Below are 19,183 nucleotides of genomic sequence, written 5' to 3' on the forward strand. Positions count from 1 at the left end.
GGTGATGAACATGAACCTAGTGATAATGTTAATGATAATGTTCATGTTGATGCTCAACCTAGCAATACCAATGAAGTAGAGGTTGAACCTGCTGTTGATCTTGATAACCTACAATCAAAGAATCAACGTTATGATAAGAGAGATTTTGTTGCTAGGAAGCACGATAGAGAAAGAGAACCATGGGTTCAGAAACCCATGCCCTTTCCTCCTAAACCATCCAAGATAAAGGATGATGAGGATTTTGAGCGCTTTGCTGAAATGATTAGACCTATCTTCTTACGTATGCGCTTAACTGGTATGCTTAAAGTAAATCCTTATGCTAAATATACGAAGGATATCATTACAAACAGAAGAAAGATACCGGAAGCTGAAATTTCCACCATGCTTGCTAATTAGACTTTTAAGGGTGGAATACCAAAGAAACTTGGAGATACAGGGGTACCAACTATACCATGCTCCATTAAAAGAAATTATGTTAAAACTGCTTTATGTGATCTTGGAGCCGGTGTTAGTGTTATGCCTCTCTCTTTATATCATAGACTTGAATTGAATAAGTTGACACCTACTGAAATATCTTTGCAAATGGCTGATAAATCAACTGCTATACCTGTTAGTATTTGTGAGGATGTGCCTGTTGTGGTTGCAAATGTCACTATCTTAACGGACTTTGTTATTCTTGATATTCCCGAGGATGATAGTATGTCGATTATCCTTGGTAGACCCTTTTTGAATACTGCAGGGGCTGTTATTGATTGCAACAAAGGCAATTTCACTTTTCATGTTAATGGTAATGAGCATACGATACACTTTCCGAGGAAACAATCTCAAGTTCATAGCATCCATTCTATTGGAGAAGTTCCAACTATCATTATTGGAGGTTTTGAATTTCCTCTCCCTACTGTCAAGAAAAAGTATGATATTCTTATTGTTGGGGATGTTCATATCCCCGTTGAGGTAACTTAGTATTATTTGAAATTTCTCCGGTTCCGTGTTATTCGGAATGAGTTTGTTAACAAGACTTGATCAACCTTGTTAGTGGATTCATTTTGATGACAATGAGATGGATGAAACTAGAAGGCAGAACCTTCGGTACCCTCTTTTTACTTTATGTTATTTAGAATAAATAAAGCAAAAATAGTATTATCTGTTTGTTTTCTGAATTATCCGTGCAATAAAAAAATATCCCAAAAATAGAAGTGCTCCAAATGCCCTGCAAATTTAGTATGTTTTTATGGGATATCTGAGGATTTTAGGCACTGAAAACACTACAGGAAGGGCAAGCACCAGACCACGAGAGTGGAGGGCGCGCCCACACCCCTATCTCGTGGGCCCCTAGTGGCCCCCCTCCACTTATGCCAGTGCTACGTCTTAAGCTTGCGTTGGTTTTCCTTGAAGAGGAAAGGGTGATGCAACAATAGTAGCGTAAGTATTTCCCTCAGTTTTTGAGAACCAAGGTATCAATCTAGTAAGAGGCTCCTCAGAAGTCCCATGCACCTACACAAACAAACAAAGAACTCGCAACCAACGCAATAAAGGGGTTGTTAATCCCTTCACGGTCACTTGCGAAAGTGAGATCTGGTAGAGATAGTATGATAAGATAATTTTTTTTTGGTATTTTATAATATAGATGCAAAAAGTAAAGATGCAAAAAAAAGTAGATTGAAAGCTTATATGATAAAAGATAGACCCCGGGGCCATAGGTTTCACTAGTGGCTTCTCTCAAGATAGCATAAGTATTACGGTGGGTGAACAAATTACTGTTGAGCAATTGATAGAAAAGCGAATAATTATGAGATTATCTAGGCATGATCATGTATATAGGCACCATGTCTGTGACAAGTAGACCGACTCCTGCCTGCATCTACTACTATTACTCCACACATCGACCGCTATCCAGCATGCATCCAGAGTATTAAGTTCATAAGAACAGAGTAACGCATTAAGAAAGATGACATGATGTAGAGGGATAAACTCAAGCAATATGATATAAACCCCATCTTTTTATCCTCGATGCCAACAATACAATACGTGCCTTGCAACCCTTTCTATCACTGGGTAAGGACACCACAAGATTGAACCCAAAGCTAAGCACTTCTCCCATGGCAAGAAAGATCAATCTAGTAGGCCAAACCAAACTAATAATTCAAAGAGACTTGCAAAGATAACTCAATCATACATAAAAGAATTCAGAGGAGATTCAAATATTTCTCATAGATAAACTTGATCGTAAACCCACAATTCATCGGATCTCGACAAACACACCACGAAAAGAGTTTACATCAAATAGATCTCCACAAGAGAGGGGGAGAACATGGTATTGAGATCCAAAAAGAGATAAGAAGCCATCTAGCTAATAACTATGGACCCAAAGGTCTATGGTAAACTACTCACAACTCATCGGAAGGGCTATGGTGTTGATGTAGAAGCCCTCCATTGTCGATTCCCCCTCCGGCGGAGTGCCGGTGAAGGCTCCAAGATGGGATCTCGCGGATACAGAAGGTTTCGGCGGTGGAAATTCTTTTTCGTTGGCTCCCTGGATGTTTTCGGGGTACGTAGGTATATATAGGAGGAAGAAGTACGTCGGTGGCCGCTCGTGGGGCCCAGGAGACAGGTGGCGCGCCCTCCTATCTCCTAGCCGCCTCGTTTGCTTCTTGACTTGCACTCCAAGTTCTCCGGATCACGTTCGTTCCAAAGATCACGCTCCCGAAGGTTTCATTCCGTTTGGACTCCGTTTGATATTCCATTTCTTCGAAATACTGAAATAGGCAAAAACAGCAATACGGGCTGGGCCTCCGGTTAGTAGGTTAGTCCCAAAAATGGTATAAATATGTAAAATAAAGCCCATAAATATCCAAAAGGGGTAATATAATAGCATGGAACAATAAAAAATTATAGATACGTTGGAGACATATCAAGCATCCCCAAGCTTAATTCCTGCTCGTCCTCGAGGAGGTAAATGATAAAAACAGAATTTTTGATGTGGAATGCTACGTAGCATAATTCTCAATGTAATTTTCTTTATTGTGGCATGAATGTTCAGATCCAAATGATTCAAAATAAAAGTTCATATTGACATAAGAAATAGTAATACTTCAAGTATGCTAATCAAAGCAATCATGTCTTCTCAAAATAACATGGCTAAAGAAAGTTATCCCTACAAAATCATATATTCTGGCTGTTGCTCTATCTTCATCACAAAAGTATTTAATCATGCACAACCCCGATGACAAGCCAAGCAATTGTTTCATACTTTAGTAATCTCAAACTTTTTCAACTTTCACGCAATACATGAGCGTGACCCATGGACATAGCACTATATATGGAATAAAATGGTGGTTGTGGAGAAGACAAAAAAGGAGAAGGTAGTCTCACATCAACTAGGCGTATCAATGGGCTATGGAGATGCACATTAATAGATATCAATGTGAGTGAGTAGGGATTGCCATGCAACGGATGCACTAGAGCTATAAATGTATGAAAGCTCAACAAAAGAAACTAAGTGGGTGTGCATCCAACTCGCTTGCTCATGAGGACCTAGGGCATTTTGAGGAAGCCCATCATTGGAATATACAAGCCAAGTTCTATAATGAAAAATTCCCACTAGTATATGAAAGTGACAACATAGGAGACTCTCTATCATCAAGATCATGGTGCTACTTTGAAGCACAAGTGTGGTAAAAGGATAGTAGCATTGTCCCTTCTATCTTTTTCTCTCATTTTATATTTTCCCCTTTTTTCTTTTTTTTCTTTTTTTTCTCTTTTGGCCTTTCCTTTTTTCTTTTTGGCCTTTCTCTTTTTTTTCTTTTTTTTCTTTTGTAAAGTCCGAAGTCTCATCCCGACTTGTGGGGGAATCATAGTCTCCATCATCCTTTCCTCACTGGGACAATAGTCTAATAATGAAGATCATCACACTTTAATTCATTTACAACTCAAGACTAGAACAAAATATGACTTTATATGAATGCCTCCGGCGGTGTACCTGGATATGCAATGAATCAAGAGTGACATGTATGAAAATTATGAAAGTGGCCTTGCCACAAATACGATGTCAACTACATGATCATGCAAAGAGCAATATGACAATGATGATGTGTGCCATATAAACGGAACGATGGGAAGTTGCATGGCAATATATCTCGGAATGGCTATGGAAATGCCATAATAGGTAGGTATGGTGGCTTTTTTGATGAAGGTATATGGTGGGTGTATGGTACCGGTGAAAGTTGCGTGGCACAAGAGAGGCTAGCAATGGTTGAAGGGTGAGAGTGCGTATAATCCATGGACTCAAAATTATTCAAAAGAACTCATATACTTATTGCAAAGATCTACAAGTCATAAAAAACAAAGTATTACGCTCATGCTCCTAGGGGGATATATTGGTAGGAAAAGACCATCGCTCGTCCCCGACCGCCACTCATAAGGAAGACAATCAATAAATAAAATTGTGCTCCAACTTCATCACAAAGCGGTTCACCATACGTGCATGCTACGGAAATCACAAACTTCAACACAAGCATTATTTAAATTCATAATCACCAAACTAGCATGACTTTAATATCACTACCTCCATATCTCAAAACAATTATCAAGTATCAAATTGATTATAGCATCCAGTTCACTTCCTATGATAGTTTTTATTATACCCAACTTGGATGCCTACCATTCTATGACCAATTTTATAACCATAGCAAATGCCATGCTGTTCTAAAAGACTCTCAAAATAATGTAAGTGAAGCATGATAGACTAGCAATTTCTACAAAATGAAGCCACCGTCATGCTCTAAAAGATATAAGTGAAGCACTAGAGCAAAAACTATCAAGCTCAAAAGATATAAGTGAAGCACATAGAGTATTCTAGCAAATTCAATCAAGTGGGCTTCTCCCAAAAGGTGTGTAAAGCAAGGATTATTGTGTTAAACTAAAAAGCAAAGACTAATATAATACATGACGCTCCAAGCAAAACACATATCATGTGGCGAATAAAAATATAGCTCCAAGTAAAGTTACCAATGAACGAAGACCAAAGAGGGGATGCCTTCCTGGGGCATCCCCAAGCTTAGGCTTTTGACTATCCTTGAATATCTTGGGGTGCCTTGGGCATCCCCAAGCTTAGGCTTTTGCCACTCGTTGTTCCATAGTCCATCAAAGCTTTACCCAAAACTTGAAAACTTCACAACACAAAACTCAACAGGAAATCTTATAAGCTTCGTTAGTGAAAGAAAACAAAACCACCACATAAGGTACTGTAATGAACTCATTCTTTATTTATTTTGGTGTTAAACCTACTGTATTCCAAGTTCTCTATGGTTCATACCACTTAATACTAGCCATAGATGCATCAAAATAAGTAAACAAGACACGAAAAACATAATCTATCAAAAACAGAATAGTCTGTAGCAATCTGTAACTAACGCAAACTTCTGGGACTCTAAAAATCCTACCAAAAATAGGAAGTCCTGGACAATTTGTTTACTGATCAGCAGCAAAAATAATCAACGCAAAAGCACGTTTCTGTGATTTAACAAAACTAATTTCATGCGCGCAAAGTTTCTATTTTTCAGCAGAATCAAATTAACTATCATCATAGGTTATCCTATAGGTTCTACTTGGCACAAACACTAATTAAAACATAAAAACACATCTAAACAGAAGGTAGATGCAAAAAATTATTACTAAACAGAAGCAAAAACAAAAACACAAATAAAATTGGGTTGCCTCCCAACTAGCGCTATCGTTTAACGCCCCTAGCTAGGTATAAAAGCGAAGATAGATCTAAGTAGTGCCATAATAATAAGATAGATCTTGAAAACTCATCTCATATTCTCTACGTTCGGCAACAAGTTTTCTTTGAGGCAAGCGAAAGTAATCAAAAGGTCTAAATTTGGTGGGACAAAAGTCCCCAAGATCAATCATGGGAGGAACGGGTTCCGCCTTTGGCCCTTCATAATGAACAACCAATTCATCACTATAAGCATTCTTTTGGCAAAATCTCGTGAGCCTATACTCAAGAGAGTATCCTGGCTCATTATTTCGAAGAGCAAAATCATCATTAAGTTCGGAAATTCTATCAACCAAGACATTGGTAGGAACCTTTTTTCTAAGGTTTTCATTGAAAGCAACATAGTCTGAAGATTGAAAACGCCTAATTTCCTCTTGATCAAAGAGGACCGCCTCTATGGGAGGACGACTGGCGTCCACCCTATAGTGCGCAAAGATTTCCTTGGCCTCTCTTATTATAAATCTAAACTCATGAGCCAAAAAGATAGTAACAACGCGCTTAACAGAAGAATGCTCAATATTGGAAAATTCTAGGAAAATTCTTTGTATGCAAGGATGCATATGCATAAATTGTCTTTCAAGTTCAACTACAAGCATAGCGATAGCATCCACAATACTACTAGTTCTATGAAGAATAGAACCACCCACGGAAGGTAAAGCACCGGCACAAGTAAAGAAATCTTGAATAACACCTTTTTCAATAATGTTACCACTACCGATTCGAAACTTTTTAGTATGCAAGATAGGGGGTTCTTCAGCCGGAGCCTCAGAATTTTCCATGTTATTATTGTCCATATCGACGATAATTTCCCCAATTTCAGACATAGTGGAAAACAAAAACAAGGAGGAAGAAAGCAAGCGAAAGAGAGAGAGAGAGATTGGGAAAGAGAGGGCAAATAAAATAGCAAGGGTGAAGTGGGGGAGAGGAAAATGAGAGGCAAATGGCAAATAATGTAAATGCGAGGGAGATGAGTTTGTGATGGGTACTTGGTATGCCTTGACTTGAGTGAATACCTCCTCGGCGATGGCGCCAGAAATCCTTCTTGCTACGTCTTGAGCTAGCGTTGGTTTTCCTTGAAGAGGAAAGGGTGATGCGGCAATAGTAGCGTAAGTATTTCCCTCAGTTTTTGAGAACCAAGGCATCAATCCAGTAGGAGGCTCCTCAGAAGTCCCACACACCTACACAAACAAACAAAGAACTCCCAACCAACACAATAAAGGGCTTGTCAATCCCTTCACGGCCACTTGCGAAAGTGAGATCTCATAGAGATAGTATGATAAGATAAATATATTTTTGGTATTTTATAATATAGATGCAAAAAGTAAAGATGCAAATAAAAGTAGATTGAAAGCTTATATGATAAAAGATAGACCCGGGGGCCATAGGTTTCACTAGTGGCTTCTCTCAAGATAGCATAAGTATTATGGTGGGTGAACAAATTACTGTCGAGCAATTGATAGAAAAGCGAATAATTATGAGATTATCTAGGCATGATCATGTATATAGGCATCACGTCCGTGACAAGTAGACCGACTCCTGCCTGCATCTACTACTATTACTCCACACATCGACCGCTATCCAACATGCATCTAGAGTATTAAGTTCATAAGAACAGAGTAACGCATTAAGAAAGATGACATGATGTAGAGGGATAAACTCAAGCAATATGATATAAACCCCATCTTTTTATCCTCGATGGCAATAATACAATACGTGCCCTGCAACCCTTTCTGTCACTGGGTAAGGACACCGCAAGATTGAACCCAAAGCTAAGCACTTCTTCCATGGCAAGAAAGATCAGTCTAGTAGGCCAAACCAAACTGATAATTCGAAGAGACTTGCAAAGATAACTCAATCATACATAAAAGAATTCAGAGGAGATTCAAATATTTCTCATAGATAAACTTGATCGTAAACCCACAATTCATCAGATCTCGACAAACACACCACAAAAAGAGTTTACATCAAATAGATCTCCACAAGAGAGGGGGAGAACATGGTATTGAGATCCAAAACGAGATAAGAAGCCATGTAGCTAATAACTATGGACCCGAAGGTCTGTGGTAAACTACTCACAACTCATCGGAAGGGCGATGATGTTGATGTAGAAGCCCCCCGTGGTCGATTCCCCCTCCGGCGGAGCGCCGACGAAGGCTCCAAGATGGGATCTCACGGATACAGAAGGTTACAACGGTGGAAATTGTTTTTCGTTGGCTCCCTGGATGTTTTTGGGGTACGTAGGTATATATAGGAGGAAGAAGTACGTCGGTGGCCGCTCGTGGGGCCTAGGAGACAGGGGCGCGCCCAGGAGGGGTGGGCGCGCCCTCCTATCTCCTGGTCGACTTGTTTTCTTCTTGACTTGCACTCCAAGTTTTCCGGATCACGTTCATTCCAAAAATCACGCTCCCGAACATTCCGTTTGGACTCCATTTGATATTCCTTTTCTTCGAAATACTGAAATAGGCAAAAAAAAAACAGCAATACGGCTGGGCCTCCGGTTAGTAGGTTAGTCCCAAAAATGATATAAATATGTAAAATAAAGCCCATAAATATCCAAAAGGGGTAATATAATAGCATGGAACAATAAAAAATTATAGATACGTTGGAGACGTATCAGCCAGCACCCACATACTTCATCTTCTTCCCAAAAAAATCCCCATCCAGCTCAAGCACGAGTTCTAGCTCATTTTGCTGTGATTTTCGATCTCCTTGCTCAAAGCTCCATTCACAAAACTGCTTTGGGAGATTGTTGCTTGGTTTGTGACTCCTCCATTGGTCCAATTAATTTTTGTTCTAGTGCTTTATTCATTGCAAATTTTTACTACATAGGTGACCATGTTCTTGAGCTTGCATGTTAAATTTATGAGGTCCCAAGTAATTCTAATGCATGATATAGGCTCTAGGCACGTGTAGGAGTAGTTGCTATCAATCTTGTTTAGTTTATTCAGTTTTATTTTGAAGTTACTAAAATTTCAGAAATTTTCAAAAAATGTTAAGGAGATTTTTGAGGGGCTCTTCTAGCCAAGGCTCCCAGGAAAAACAACCTAAAGAGAAGGAAAAGGCCAAATAAAATCTTCCTCGTATGGTGGAAGTACAGCCGTGTGAATGGCCCTGTGACAATTTCTTGAGAGAAGCTGGAATTTATGAAGATTTTTATTCTTTGATCGAGAATGCAGGCCTCACCGATTTCCTCCACGACCGGATCGATCAGTATCTCTTACTCACCAATACTTTCGTGCAAAACTTTTATTATTATCCTAAGAAGTCACCGCCTTCAGTATCATTTCATTTATATGATGAATTTAGGAAAATGTCTTTACGTAATTTTTGTGCAGTATGTAGGATACCCTTTGAGGGAAAATTAGAGGAACCACATTGTAGAGATGTGGATGGCTTTGTTAACACTATCACTGTAGGGGATCCAAAGAAGGGTTCCGATGCGAGAATCTCTAGCATACACTTTCCTGTTTTACGCTACTTTGCCATATTTGCTAGTAGATGCTTGATTGGTCGTGGAAATAATGGAAACTTCAATGTTCCTGATATTATTATTCTTCACCATGCCTTGTTTGGAGATAATAGTTTTAGTATGGGTGCCGTCATTGCTAAACGGCTAAGCCTGAATCGTACAAAAGGCCCCATCTTTGGAGGTATCTATGCTGCACGTCTTGCTAGACATTTTGAGATACCTATTAGGCACCATGAGAAAGAGGGGACAAAATTGCCTCCTTACATTTTAGATTACAAGAGCATGGTAGCACATGAGTTCATTGTTGACAACGAAGATAAGATGCTCTTGTATAACCTGAGATTTAATAAGAAACACAATGAGACTATTATTTTGCCTGCGCCTATGTTGTTTGATTTGATTGTAGATAATTTTCTTGTCACGCCGGAAGTGGTGTACACTCATCGAGGCCAAGCGTCCACTACAGAGCCTGAACATGAGCCGGAACCTTCACTGGACCCTTATCGTGCACCATCCTACCAGTGGGATCCGAAGGAGATGGCCAGCTAGTGGTATCCTGATTACACCCCTCAGTACATCGGGGAGAGTAGCCGCGGTCTGTGGCAATAGACCAACTTAGGCAAAAGCCTAAGCTTGGGGGAGTATGTATTTCTCACCGACTTTACATTCATGTTCACACACCATTCTAGTCGTCGGTGCTCATACTCTTTCATTGTATTATCCATGCTGTTTAATTTTCTTTTTCTAGCTTTCTTCTTGTGAGTTTGATAAACCTTAAGAAAAACCAAAAAAATAGTTAGTTTAAATTCCATGCTTGTAGTAGAAATTAAAATGAAAACCCAAAAAGATTTCTCGTTCTTCTTCTTCTTTGTTGGGAGCTTTCCTGTGTAAATAGTTTTATTTTATTTTGTTTCCTTTGGGGGTCGAGAGTAGAAGACCATACTGAAAATGTTTAGTGGCTCTTATATGATGATTGTTTATTTAACTTAGAGTCCATATTACTTTGTCTTCTCTCTTGAGTTGAATGCTTGCAGATTCCAGCTTAGTCCAATGCACGTGCACTATTATTATTATATACATCGTTCGGTCGTGCAAGTGAAAGGCAATAATGACGATATATGATGGACTGATTGAGATGGGAGAAACTGGTATGAACTTGACCTCTCTTGTTTTTGTAAATATGATGATTCATCGTTCCTGATTCAGCTTATTATGAAGTAAACATATTTGCAATGACATTTAGAGATTATAGTTGCTTGTGCCATGCTTGATTAGCATGAGTTATAATGGTTTACCTTGCATGCCAACATGCTATTAGAATGATTATGGCGTGGTATGATGGGATGGTATCCTCCTTTGAATAAATTGAGTGACTCGACTTGGCACATGTTCACGCATGTAGTTGAAACAAATCAACATAGCCTTCACGATATTTATGTTCATGGTGGATTATATCCTACTCATGTTTGTATTCAGTGTGAATTAATTTTAATGCATGCTTATGAGTGTTGTCGCTCTCTCAGTTGGTCGCTTCCCAGTCTTTTGCTAGCCTTCACCTATACTAAGCGGGAATACTGCTTGTGCATCCAAACTCCTTAAACCCCAAAGTTGTTCCATATGAGTCCACCATACCTTCCTATATGCGGTATTTACCTGCCATTCCAAGTAAATTTGTATGTGCCAAACTCCAAACCTTCAAATGAAATTCTGTTTTGTATGCTCGAGCAGCTCCTGTTTTGACTAGGGCTGCCTATATCTTCCATGCTAGGTGGGTTATTCTCAAGAGGAGTGGACTCCACTCCTCATTCATGAGAAAGGGCCGGTAACCGGGATGCCCAGTCCCATGATCCAAAAAGATCAAAGCAAATCAATATAATTAAACAAAACTCCCCCAGGGCTGTTGTTAGTTGGAGGCACTCGTTGTTTCGAGCAAGCCATGGATTGATGCTTGTTGGTGGTGGGGGAGTATAAACTTTTACCATTCTGTTTGGGAACTGCCTATAATGCATGTAGTATGGAAGATACATCCATATCATAGTTGTTGCATTGACAGTGAAAGTATGCCGCTCAAAATGTTATTTAACCTCTGTTTTAAAATTGAGCTCTGGCACCTCTACAAATCCCTGCTTCCCTCTCTGAAGGGCCTATCTATTTACTTTTATGTTGAGTCATCATCCCTCTTATTAAAAAGCACCCGCTGGAGAGCACATTGTCATTTGCATTCATTATTATTGATATATATTGGGTATGACTTGAGTGGATCTCTTCTACCATGAATTACAATGTTTAGTCAGTCCTTGATCTTTAAAGGTGCTCTGCATTTATGTTTTGCGGTCTCAGAAAGGGCTAGCGAGATACCATTTTGTTATATCATATTATGATTGTATTGAGAAAGTGTTGTCATCCGAGTTTTATTATTATGGCTCTCTAGCTGATTATGCCATTGATATGAGTAATTGTGAGACCAAGGTGTTATTGTGAGTATGGTTAGTTCATAATATTTGCTGAAACCTTAATGCTGGCTTTGCATGTTTACAACAACAAGAGCAAACAGAGTTTGTACAAGATTTTCTTTATCACTTTCAGTTTATCAACTGAATTGCTTGAGGACAAGCAAATGTTTAAGCTTGTGGGAGTTGATACGTCTCCAACATATCTACTTTTCCAAACACTTTTGCCCTTGTTTTGGACTCTAACTTGCATGATTTGAATGAAACTAACCCGGACTGATGTTGTTTTCAGCAGAACTGCCATGATGTTGTTTTATGTGTAGAAAACAAAAGTTCTCGGAATGACCTGAAAATCCACGGAGGCAAGTTTTCGAAAATATAAAAAATACTGGCGAAAGAATCAAGACCAGGGGGCCCACACCCTGTCCATGAGGGTGGGGGGCGCGCCCACCCCCATGGGCGCACCCCCCTGTCTCGTGGGCCCCCTGAGGCTCCACCGACCTCAACTCCAACTCCATATATTCCGTTTCATGGAAAAAAAATTAGAGAGAAAGTTTCATCGCGTTTTACGATATGGAGCCGCCGCCAAGTCCTAATCTCTCTCGGGAGGGCTGATCTGGAGTCCGTTCGGGGCTCCGGAGAGGGGGATTCGTCGCCGTCGTCATCATCAACCATCCTCCACCACCAATTTCATGATGCTCACCGCCGTGCGTGAGTAATTCCATCGTAGGCTTGCTGGACGGTGATGGGTTGGATGAGATTTACCATGTAATCAAGTTAGTTTTGTTAGGGTTTGATCCCTAGTATCCACTATGTTCTGAGATTGATGTTGCTATGACTTTGCTATGCTTAATGCTTGTCACTAGGGCCCGAGTGCCATGATTTCAAATCTGAACCTATTATGATTTCATGAATATATGTGTGTTCTTGATCCTATCTTGCAAGTCTATAGTCATCTATTATGTGTTATGATCCGACAACCCCGAAGTGACAATAATCGGGATACTTCTCGGTGATGACCATAGTTTGAGGAGTTCATGTATTCACTATGTGCTAATGCTTTGTTCTGATTCTCTATTAAAAGGAGGCCTTAATATCCCTTAGTTTCCGCTAGGACCCCGCTGCCACGGGAGGGTAGGACAAAAGATGTCATGCAAGTTCTTTTCCATAAGCACGTATGACTATATACGGAATACATGCCTACATTACATTGATGAATTGGAGCTAGTTCTGTGTCACCCTATGTTATAGCTATTACATGAGGAATCACATCCAACATAATTATCCATCATTGATCCAATGCCTACGAGCTTTTGACATCTTGTGCTTCGCTTATTTACTTTTCCGTTGCAACTGTTACAATTATTACAAAACTATTATCTTTACTTTTGCCACCATTACCATTACTATCATACTACTTTGCTACTAAATATTTTGCTGCAGATACTAAGTTATCCAGGTGTGGTTGAATTGACAACTCAACTGCTAATACTTAAGAATATTCTTTGGCTCCCCTTGTGTCGAATCAATAAATTTGGGTTGAATACTTTACCCTCAAAAGCTGGTGCGATCCCCTACACTTGTGGGTTATCACCCACATGCCCATCCTGCTCTAATGGGCCGGAAGATACAAAACACCTGTTGTTTCTTTCTCAGAAAACAAAGGATGTTTGGAACAAGTTGGTATTGCGTGAGATGATTAACAAAGCTTGTGCTATTTGATTGTGCGGGTGAGGCAGTTTTGAAGTTCTTGCTCCTTATGCCGGACCAAGAATTATCTATTTTGGGTATTCAAAATGTTCGTGAGTTTATTGCCATAACTGCTTGATACTTATGGCAGGATCGACGTAAGTTGGTTCATGAGGGAAAGTCTTAGGATGCAAACCAAACTTCAATGGGGGCTCGTTCTATAACGATAAATTTTGTGAATGCTCACTCACCTAATGCTTATAGCAAAAAAGAAGGGTGGAGTAAACCTCCAATGGGTTTTGTTAAGTTAAATGTGGATGTGTCTTTTGATCAGGATTTTTCTTAGGGGCACAATGAGTGTTGTACTTAGAGATGACAAGGGAAATTTCATTATTGGTGGAAACTGAAAGATTGATTGGTGCACTAATGTTCTGACATCAGAAGCTTTGGCTTGTCTCTCGCACAAAGATTGGGTTGCAATTGGCTTTTTATTAACTCTGATAATACTGAGGTCATTGATACAATGAAGAATGGATAATGGTCTGCGGGAGCGGCAACAACAATTTTTGAGGATTGTTATTTTTTGGCTTGTGATTTTTCTCTCACTAGTTTTGAACATTGTAATAGAAAAGCGAATAAGGTTGCCCATGAACTTGCTAGATGCTACGTCTTGAGCTTGCGTTGGTTTTCCTTGAAGAGGAAAGGGTGATGCAGCAATAGTAGCGTAAGTATTTCCCTCAGTTTTTGAGAACCAAGGTATCAATCCATTAGGAGGCTCCTCAAAAGTCCCACGCACCTACACAAACAAACCAAGAACTCACAACCAACACAATAAAGGGGTTTTCAATCCCGTCACGGCCACTTGCGAAAGTGAGATCTGATAGAGATAGTATGATACAATAAATATATTTTTGGTATTTTATAATATAGATGCAAAAAGTAAAGATGCAAATAAAAGTAGATTGAAAGCAAATATGATAAATGATAGACCCGGGGCCATAGGTTTCACTAGAGGCTTCTCTCAAGATAGCATAAGTATTACGGTGGGTGCACAAATTACTGTCGAGCAATTGATAGAAAAGCGAATAATTATGAGATTATCTAGGCATGATCATTTATATAGGCATCACGTCGACAACAAGTAGACCGACTCTTGCTTGCATCTACTACTATTACTCCACACATCGACCGACTCCTGCCTGCATCTAGAGTATTAAGTTCATAAAGAACAGAGTAACGCATTAAGCAAGATCACATGATGTAGAGGGATAAACTCATGCAATATGATATAAACCCCATCTTTTAATCCTCGATGGCAACAATACAATACGTGCCTTGCAACCCTTTCTATCACTGGGTAAGGACACCGCAAGATTGAACCCAAAGCTAAGCACTTCTCCCATGGCAAGAAAGATCAATCTAGTAGGCCAAACCAAACTGATAATTCGAAGAGGCTTGCAAATATAAATCAATCATACATAAAAGAATTCAGAGGAGATTCAAATATTTCTCCTAGATAAACTTGATCATAAACCCACAATTCATCGGATCTCGACAAACACACCGCAAAAAGAGTTTACATCAAATAGATCTCCACAAGAGAGGGGGAGAACATTGTATTGAGATCCAAAAAGAGGGAAGAAGCCATCTAGCTAACAACTATGGACCCGAAGGTCTCTGGTAAACTACTCACAACTCATCAGAGGGGCTATGTTGTTGATGTAGAAGCCCTCCATGGTTGATTCCCCCTCCGGTGGAGCGCCGGCGAAGGCTCCAAGATGGGATCTCGCGGATACAGAAGGTTGCGGTGGTGGAAATTGTGTTTCGTTGGCTCCCTGGATGTTTTCGGGGTACGTAGGCTTATATGGGAGTAAGAAGTACGTCAGTGGCCGCCCGAGGGGCCCACGAGACAGGGGGCACGCCCTATAGGGGTGGGAGCATCCTACCCTCTCGTGGCCGACTCGGCTGCTTCTTGACTTGCATTTCAAGTCCTCTGGATCACATTCGTTCCAAAAATCACGCTCCCAAAGGTTTCATTCCATTTGGACTCCGTTTGATATTCCTTTTCTTCGAAATACTGAAATAGGCAAAAAAAACAGCAATACGGGCTGGGCCTCCGGTTAGTAGGTTAGTCCCAAAAATGTTATAAATGTGTAAAATAAAGCCCATAAACGTCCAAAAGGGGTAATATAATAGCATGGAACAATCAAAATTATAGATACGTTGGAGACGTATCAAGCATCCCCAAGCTTAATTCCTGCTCGTCCTCTAGTAGGTAAATGATAAAAACAATTTTTTTGATGTGGAATGCTACCTAGCATAATTCTCAATGTAATTTTCTTCATTGGGGCATGAATGTTCAGATCCAAATGATTCAAAATAAAAGTTCATATTGACATAAGAAATGTTGATACTCCAAGCATACTAATCAAAGTAATCATGTCTTCTCAAAATAACATGGCCAAAGAAAGTTATCCCTACAAAATCATATAGTCTGGCTGTTGCTCTATCTTCGCCACACAAAGTATTTAATCATGCACAACCCCGATGACAAGCCAAGCAATTGTTTCATACTTTAATAATCTCAAACTTTTTCAACTTTCACGCAATACATGAGCATGAGCCTTGGACATAGCACTATATGTGGAATAGAATGGCGGTTGCGGAGAAGACAAAAAGGAGAAGATAGTCTCACATCAACTAGGCGTATCAACGGGCTATGGAGATGTCCATTAATAGATATCAATGTGAGTGAGTAGGGATTGCCATGAAACGGATGCACTAGAGCTATAAATATATGATAGCTCAACAAAAGAAACTAAGTGGGTGTGCATCCAACTTGCTTGATCACGAAGACCTAGGGCATTTTGAGGAAGCCCATCATTGGAATATACAAGCCAAGTTCTATAATGAAAAATTCCCACTAGTATATGAAAGTGACAACATATGAGACTCTCTATCATGAAGATCATGGTGCTAATTTGAAGCACAAGTGTGGAAAGAGAGATAGTAGCATTGTCCCTTCTCTCTTTTTCTCTCATTTTTATTTTTTCTTTTCCTCTTTTTTTCGTTTTCTTTTTTCCTCTCTTTTTTCTTCTTTGGCCTTTGTTTTTCTTTTCTTTTTGGCCTTTCTTTCATTTTCTTTTATAAAGTCCGAAGTCTCATCCCGACTTGTGGGGGAATCATAGTCTCCATCATCCTTTGCTCACTAGGACAATGCTCTAATAATGAAGATCATCACACTTTTATGAATTTACAACTCAAGAATTACAACTCAAAGCTAGAACAAGATATGACTCTATATGAATGCCTCCGGCGGTGTACCGGGATATGCAATGAATCAAGAGCGACATGTATGAAAATTATGAAGGTGGCCTTGCCACAAATACAATGTCAACTACATGATCATGCAAAGAGCAATATGACAAAAGTAATGCGTGTCATATGAACGAAACAGTGGAAAGTTGCATGGCAATATATCTCGGAATGGCTATGGAAATGCCATAATAGGTAGGTATGGTGGGTGTTTTGAGGAAGGTATATGGTGGGTGTATGGTACCGGCAAAATTTGCACGGCACAAGAGAGGCTAGCAATGGTGGAAGGGTGAGATGCGTATAATCCATGGACTCAACATTAGTCAAAAGAACTCATCTACTTATTGCAAAAATCTAGAAGTCATAAAAAACAAAGCACTACGCTCATGCTCCTAGGGGGATAGATTGGTAGGAAAAGACCATCGCTCGTCCCCGACCGCCACTCATAAGGAACACAATCAATAAATAAAATTGTGCTCCAACTTCATCACAAAGCGGTTCACCATACGTGCATGCTACGGGAATCACAAACCTCAACACAAGTATTTTTAAATTCATAATCACCCAACTAGCATGACTTTAATATCACTACCTCCATATCTCAAAACAATTATCAAGCATCAAATTGATCATAGCATCCAATTCACTTTCTATGATAGTTTTTATTATACCCAACTTGGATGCTCATCATTCTAGGACCAACTTTGTAACCATAGAAAATACCATGTTATTCTAAAAGACTCTCAAAATAATATAAGTGAATCATTAGAGACTAACAATTTCTTCAAAATTAATCCACCGCCGTGCTCTAAAAAATATAAGTGAAGCACTAGAGGAAAAACTATCAAGCTCAAAAGATATAAGTGAAGCACATAGAGTATTCTAGCAAATCCTAATAAAGTAGGCTTCTCCCAAAAGGTGTGTACATAAAGGATGATTGTGGTAAACTAAAAAGCAAAGACTAATATAATACACGGCGCTCCAAGCAAAACACATATCATGTGGAGAATAAAAATATAGCTCCAAGTAAAGTTACCAATGAACGAAGACGAAAGAGGGGATGCCTTCCCGGGGCATCCCCAAGCTTAGGCTTTTGGCTATACTTGAATATCTTGGGTGCCATGGGCATCCCCAAGCTTAGGCTCTTCCCACTCCTTATTCCATAGTCCATAAAAGCTTTACCCAAAACTTGGAAACTTCACAACACAAAACTCAACAGGAAATCTTATAAGCTCCATTAGTGAAAGAAAACAAAATCACCACATAAGGTACTGTAATGAAATCATTATTTATTTATTTTGGTGTTAAACCTACTGTATTCCAACTTCTCTATGGTTTATAAACTATTTTACTAGCCATAGATGCATCAAAATAAGCAAACAACACATGAAAAACAGAATCTGTCAAAAACAGAACAGTCTGTAGAAATATGTAACAAACGCAAACTTCTGGAACTCTAAAAATCCTACCAAAATAGGAAGTCCTGGACAATTTGTCTATTGATCAGCATAAAAAATAATCAACCCAAAAGCACGTTTCTGTGATTTAACAAAACTATATTCGTGGACGCAAAGTTTCTGTTTTTCAGCAGAATCAGATCAACTATCATCATAGGTTATCCTATAGGTTCTACTTGGCACAAACACTAATTAAAAGATAAAAACACATCTAAATAGGAGGTAGATGCAAAATTTATTACTAAACAGGAACAAACACCAAGAAATTTGGGTTGCCTCCCAACTAGCGCTATTATTTAACGCCCCTAGCTAGGCATAAAAGCGAAGATAGATCTAAGTAGTGCCATCTTTGGCACTAAATTCATAAGTAGCTCGCATGATAGATTCATAAGGTAATTTGACTTTATTTCTTGGAAAGTGCTCCGTGCCTTTCTTTAATGGAAATTGGAATATAATATTCGCTTCCTTCATATCAATCATCGCGCCAATCGTTCTAAGGAAAGGTCTACCAAGAATAATAGAGCAAGAAAGATTGCAATCTATATCAAGAATGATAAAATCTACGGGCACCAAATTTCTATTTGCAACAATGAGAACATCATTGATCCTTCCCATTGTCTTTTTAATGGTGCAATCCGCCAGGTGCAAATTTAAAGAGCAATCATCAAGATCATGGAAACCTAGAATATCACATAAAGTTTTCGGAATCGTGGAAACACTAGCACCCAAATCACACAAAGCAAAACACTCATGATATTTAATTCTAATCTTTATAGTAGGTTCCCACTCATCATTAAGTTTTCTAGGTATAGAAACTTCCAAATTAAGTTTTTCATCATAAGATTGCATCAAGGCATCAATGATATGTTTGGTAAAAGCTTTATTTTGACTAGAAGCATGAGGAGAATTAACAACGGATTGCAACAAGTAAATACAACCTTCTAAAGAACAATTATCATAATCAAATTCCTTGAAATCCGAGATAGTGGGTTCAATACTATTTAAAGTCATGACCTCTCCAATC

The sequence above is a fragment of the Triticum aestivum genome, chromosome 5B, assembly GCF_018294505.1.
Source record: "Triticum aestivum cultivar Chinese Spring chromosome 5B, IWGSC CS RefSeq v2.1, whole genome shotgun sequence".
NCBI lineage: Eukaryota > Viridiplantae > Streptophyta > Magnoliopsida > Poales > Poaceae > Triticum > Triticum aestivum.